The sequence below is a fragment of the Clarias gariepinus genome, chromosome 5, assembly GCF_024256425.1.
Source record: "Clarias gariepinus isolate MV-2021 ecotype Netherlands chromosome 5, CGAR_prim_01v2, whole genome shotgun sequence".
Lineage (NCBI taxonomy): Eukaryota > Metazoa > Chordata > Actinopteri > Siluriformes > Clariidae > Clarias > Clarias gariepinus.
The window spans coordinates 30942451-30949284 of NC_071104.1; positions in this window are offsets into that span (position 1 = coordinate 30942451).

The following is a 6834-nucleotide window of genomic DNA, read 5'->3' on the forward strand; positions in this document are numbered from 1 at the left end:
CCAGCACTGTTTCATGGAATACCCTCCAGACCCCACTTTGACAACTTAGGCTTTATTTATTTTATGAATATAATCCATCTGTTCAAATATAAGACACCTAAGGCAAACAGAGTATTATTATCATTGTATCATGTGCTACACAAGTTCCTCCCTAATGTCTACCTCAAAGCATATGGTCCACTGTGTGTGGTTACTCCCTGTCTCTCAGGCTGTGACATGTTGGGACAAATTCAGCAGTGGCCGCAGTGTGTTCCTGTCCTGAAATGATCTGTAATATCTGAGAATAGGCATATTTGGCAGTTTATTTTTCAATTTTCAATCTACTGTATGAAGTTCTTCTCTCACACGTCTTAAAGGAGACACTTCATCACATTTTTTTTCTTGCCCATAAGAAAAACCTTTTTTTATCACACTTTTTTTTTCTTGCCCAGAGCTAAATGATCACCCACAGTGTTGATAAGGCCGTAGAGACTCATATAAACTCTTATGAAAGTGTTAAATAAACATTGGGGATTTTACTGTGCTGATAAGCTATCAAGTCACATTCAGGTCACTAACTTGTTTTCAGATGATTATCATAACAGCTCATTTAGTAACCAAACTTTAAAATTGTGAAATTTATAGTATAACTGAGATTCATATTATAGTAAAAGAAGCAATTGCCCAGAGGTAACGTGATAAGGGCGACCCCTGGTGGTACTTCTTGTATCTCTCTCTCTCTCTCTCTCTCTCTCTCGACGCACGCACACACACACACACACACGCACACTATATTCACAATGCATAACCTTTTCCTTTCTGCTTCTGAATTTTCCAAAATTAAACTATTCAAATTGCATTAAAAATACTTTATGTTCAATGGCTCTGGCTGGGCACACACACACACACACACACACACACACACACACACACACACACACACACACACACACACACTTCTGCCTGACATTAATTTGGACTGTTTCAAATACTATTGTATTCATTAAATTCATTATGGATATTTCAAATGTGACATAGGAAAATACATATATGTTTTGTTACACACCATACTGTACTTGACAATCATTTTATTGTTTTTTTTTAATGCAGCAATAATACCTTAAATTAATTAGTTCAACTTAATCATACAAATAATGAATGTACTCTAATTCACTTTACACTCCTATTTTTAATATTCAGTTCAATTATTTTTTTTATTTATACAACACTTTTAATAATAGTCATTATCGCCAAGCAGCTTTACAGAACCAAATAATATTAGGGAAATTAGTTCGAAATGTGTTAGAAAATATGTATAAATCAGAACTGTTCAATTGTCCCTCTAATATCTTTTATTGGATATGTGCATGTTCTTGCTCCCTTCTCCATTTTTTCCTATTTATGAAAATGATCATAGAGTATGTATTAAGCCAGTCATTTTTATTGCTGGTCTGGCTATTAAATGTTATATGCCTTATAGTTTAATGCAAAAAGAATAGAGTAATCTAGAAGAAAATGATTAAATTTGGATGTTTATTTTTACCCATTTAAAGTTTACCAATTTAAAGTTTTAGTTGAAGACTATTTTTTAACAACTCTTAAAAAAATTCTCAAAATGTTTAAGAATGAACATGTTAACCCATGGAAATGGTCAATCTTCCAGGGGGACTCTAGCATGGAAAGGTTAAAGAAAACATTTTTCAGGTTGAATTCCCCCCTTTGGGTCTGTGTGCATGGAGTGTGCATGTTCTCCCCGTGTTTGGTGGATTTCCTCCGCATACTCTGGTTTCCTTCCACAAGCCAAAGACGTGCAGATTAAGCTAACCGACTTGTGCACAAAGTTTCCTGGGGTACTATTACCTATTTACACTTTGCAGCATCATCTCATCATCTCACTCAATCATCATCTCTATAACTTTATCCTGTATTCGGGGTCATGGGGGCCTGGCGTCTTTCCTAGGAGACTTAGGGCACAAGGCGGGGTACATCTTGGACAGGTGCCTATGCAGAATTATCTTTTTCTTTTAATTTTGGTAGCCATCATCACATTGGTATTCTTTTGGCTGCACTTGCTTGGAGGATCACCACAGCAGACTATCCAATTCACACATCTTGACTTGACACTGGGTTTACATCAGATGCCCTTCCTGATGCAAACCTTTTTCATTTTTTTCAGGCCTGGAACTGACATTAAGATATGCCCTGCATCTACTGTCTGCTGGCTTTGATGGAAACCTGGGCCGTTGGCAGGTGAGAAGACTACCAATGCCCTTAGGCAACCATAAACAAGCCTCTGGCAAAATTCTGGTAGATGTTTGACCACGCTTTATGATAGACTTGGTATGATGTAATTAAATTTGTCCTTGAACTGACCTGACTATCAAGCAGGCTCCACACATTTTTGATAGGGTTGAATTTTCAAAAGCTTAAACTGCTTTATCCATTCCACAGCCAGCTTTAATATGTGCTTGGGGTCATTGTGCTGTTGAAAGGCTCAAGTTTCAACCATATACTGTACAGTAGATGATGATTTAAGGTTTTTCTAAAGTACTCTGAGGTAGTCGTCCTTCTTCATTATTCCACTTTGTGCACTGCACCAGTCCCACTGGCAGTAAAACAGGTCCAAAGCAGGATGCTACCACCACCATGCTTCACAGTTGGCAAACCCAAGTGGTACTCCTCCAAACATACATCTAGTAAAACATTCCTCTCAAAGGCTTCTTATTTATTCATGTGGTCAGCTGCAAACTTTAGATATGGTTGAAGGTGTAGATTTTGGAGTATGGCATCTGCATCTTTCTGGGGGTATGGCATTTTCTTTCTTTCTTTCTTTCTTTCTTTCTTTCTTTCTTTCTTTCTTCTTAGGTTCTTTGGATAAACAGAAACCGTTGCTCAAGTGAACATAGCAATGAGTTTGTTGTCATGGGTAATACATTTCAAGTCACTGATTACTGTTATTGCACTCATTATGCATGCATTATTGGGATGAATGCTTATGTCTGCAAGGCAATGGTGCAATATGCAAAACAATCAAGGGGCTGTGGGAAAACATTTTGCACAACAGAGAAAGCAGGGTCGTGAAAATTATGTTCTTTATTCTTTGCTGCAGAGATTTTGTTTTTAATCGGCTCTGTTTAAAAATATTCAAAGTCAAAGAGTCAATTTATTTATGTAAATAAATATAAAAGGTCATCAAACTTTGATCGTTTTAAGAAGAATAAACAGCTAAGATGAAAATAATGGGAGTTAAATACAACGGGGAGTTAAATTGGAAATGAAAGAATAACAGCTGTGGACTGGTGAGTTTACAGTCTATTGAGAGATTATTCCACTCATTTCTACTTCTACTATTCTTTAAGGAATAAACTACTACAGTGCATCTTGTTATAAGAAAATAATCAATAACAGTCTGTTGAGAAACAAAGTTCATTTTACTAACTGGCAATTATGTATTCATTTATTAATTTTCCATAAACTGTAGAAGTTGCAAGAAACGATAGCCAAGAGGGAAATCAAAGCTTAAGGTGGAGCACACCCTGGATGGAGTGCAGGACACCCAATTATACACTAGGGGCAATTTGGAAACCCCTATCAGCTTTCATGGATGTGGGGAAATCTAAGTACCTAAAGGAGAGAGACAAAGAGAGAGGGAAGGGGTACTGGAGGTGAGATTTAAGCCCCCAATTCTTGTGTGCCTGAAGTAAAAGGCCACAGTGCTGATCATTAAGCCACTGTGGCCTTAGCACTGCAGCATTTGGAATTTCCCTTACCACTCCACCTATTAGCCCTTAATTACGTGAAGCTGCCTTCCACGCAAATCCCTCTAAATTAGCTGTTACAATTAACACAAGGGCATTCGTTTAAACCTCTGATTCAATTTATAGCCAGCAGTATTGAAAAAAACTCTGTAACAGCAAACTAATCAACATCTTTTGATCAAAAGGAATAAATAAATTTAAAATGCTGTGCTGTAATAAACATGTAAACATTTATGCATGGAAAACATGTAAGCATGAATCTGTCCAGTCATCAGACCAGTAGTAAATCCATCTGGCTGGCTGTAATCAGTTAATAAAAGATTACATATCATTTACATATTTTTGAGCTGTATGTAATACATATTCATTCTTACAATTACAAAACTTTGCTGTCTTTTCAATGGTCTAAATTCTTTATTTTTATGTAACAACATTACAAAACTCATACATTATTCATTATTGATTATTTATCATATACAGCAAAACATCTGCTTGATCATATTTAGTTTTCTCTCCAAACACAAATCATGAAAACCATGAATGTAAATACATTATAATTATTATAATACATTCCAAGTTATTCATAGTTATGTAACCTTGCCCCAAATGCATTATTTAAATATGTTTACCAAGTAACATTATAGTATGTCACCTAAGATATATAAAAGGAATAATATAAAGTTATTACTTTGTACTTAAAAAAATAAAATAAACATTTGCTCCTAGAAGTCAGCTTTCCCCAGAGTATTAACCTTTTATTGTGTGTTTATCTTTGTCATTATTTGGCATATACATGCTTCATTGCAGCCCTTTGCTTTTTGTCTTTATTAAGTTTACAGACATATTATTGTGTTTATGCTTTATATAATATTACTTTTAGCCTCTTAAAGAGGTCTTTGAGAACCTTTGATACAGCTAAGCTTAATACATCTCCTGAAGTCGTAATCTAGAGCAAAACTCCAGAATATCCAGAATCCACTCATGATGCCATGAACCCCCAGCTTTAACACATTTAGCAGATTTGACATATAAAAGGATCCTACACCAGTGTTTCTTTAAAATTACACTACACCCAGAATTCCAGCTTTTCACAATGACAAGATGTCTTTATGATTGAGTTATGAGGTAACACAGTCTGAAAACACTCACAATTAAAACAATTATTGCATACAGAATGGTATAAATATATGGCATACAGTTTACTCATTATTATAGCAAAGAACGGGAGCAATCATACAGAATTACAATTAAATAAATAAATTATTCTGCTACCTCTTAGATCCTAATGCATTTATCCAAGTGTTTTTCTAGTGTTTGGACACCTTTAAGGTATAAGTTACCTTAGGGAGCCATGAGACACTGCCCTCACAGGAGCTCCTTTAATGGCCCAAACTTGTGCTAATGGCTTGGAGCAAGGGCAGGACTGTGCAAGTGTGCGTTGGGATACAGTTTCCAACGACTGCATCTCTTCCTTAAGCTGGTGACAAGTTATTTGTCAACTTTCAAAGACCACGCGATCTGCTTGATTAATGTTCATATGAACAACTATAGTGGGCTCCGAGCCTTTAGATTTTGACTTAAATACCCCTCATACAGTATATACAGTATTAAATGTAGGCCCCTCACTCCAGTAAAGGGCAATCTGAGTGCTTCAGTATACTAAGAAATCTTGGACAATTCTATGCTCCCTACTTTGTGGCAACAGTTTGGGAATGGCTCTTTTTTATTCCAACATGACTGTACCCCAGTGCACAAAGCAAGGACTATAAACACCTGGTTAAGCACCTTTGGGGTGAACTGGAATGAAGATTTTGAGCCAGGCCTTCTCATCCAACATCAGTGCCTGACCTCATAAATGCTCTACTGAATAAATGGGCACGAATTCCCACAGAAACACCCCAAAATCTTGTGGACAGCCTTCCAAGTAGAGTGCAAGCTGTTACAGCTGCAAAAGGGACACCAACTCCATATTAAAATATATGTATTTGGATACAATGTCATTGCAGGTTTGGTTAATTAACTTTTGTCCGTATAGTGTATATAATAAAAAATATTTAAAAAATAATACAAAAAACAGACTTATATAATAAATTTATAAAATATATTTAGATCTGATGGAGGAAATGTTATTTGATACTGCAGAACACCATAAAAAACAACACCATGAACACTGTGTTTTTACGTATTGAAGTGGAAAGAAAAACAAAAGCATAAAAAAACCACATAAAAGCAGCAGCATGTTTTTTTCTGTTCTTGTGCTTGTGGTTTTTGTGTAGAGGTGGCTGTTTATTATCTCATACAGCAGATTTTCAAACAGATTTCTTCTTTTTCTTCTTCTTTTTACTAGAATAGTAGTAGTAGTAGTATATCTAATGTTATTGAAGTGCAATATTCACAGCTTTCATATATATTAAATATTACCTTAAATATTTCTTAAATAAATAAACAACAAGCTATTTTTAATTTTATTGATTCTGTTTATACATTTCAACATGTTTCTATTTTCCCTTTATCCAAAGGTTACCCTTTATGCCAGAATACCATCATGCTGCACTTTAGCTCTTTAGTATTTCCAGCTCTCATGTTCTCACCTGTGCATTTTACTCAAACCGATCAGGATTCAAAGCAGCACCTTTTAGACTAATACCACCACCAGTACACTCAAGCTACAAGTTATCTTGTAGACTGTTAACTACTTGAGCGATATCTGTACTATAACTTAGACCAACTGTGTCAACTTGAGCTTGGTCTGTTTTTATGAGCTTGGTGGAGTGCTCACTCACTTACTCACCTGGACACTAGGAAAGGGAATTATGTTAAAATGCTCTTCATCGACTACAGCTCTTTATTTAATAACATAATTCCCTCCACACTCACCACCAAGCTGGAGCAGCTGGGACTTAGCTCATCAATGTGTCAGTGGATCTCCAATTTTCTGACTGGCAGACCACAGGCAGTAAGGATGGGCAGACATGTCTCAGCCTCACTCACTCTCAGCACTGGAGCCCCCCAGGGTTGTGTTCTAAGCCCCCTGCTGTACTCTTTGTACACCCACGACTGGATGGCCACTACCAACCCTAACCCTGTTTACATCACG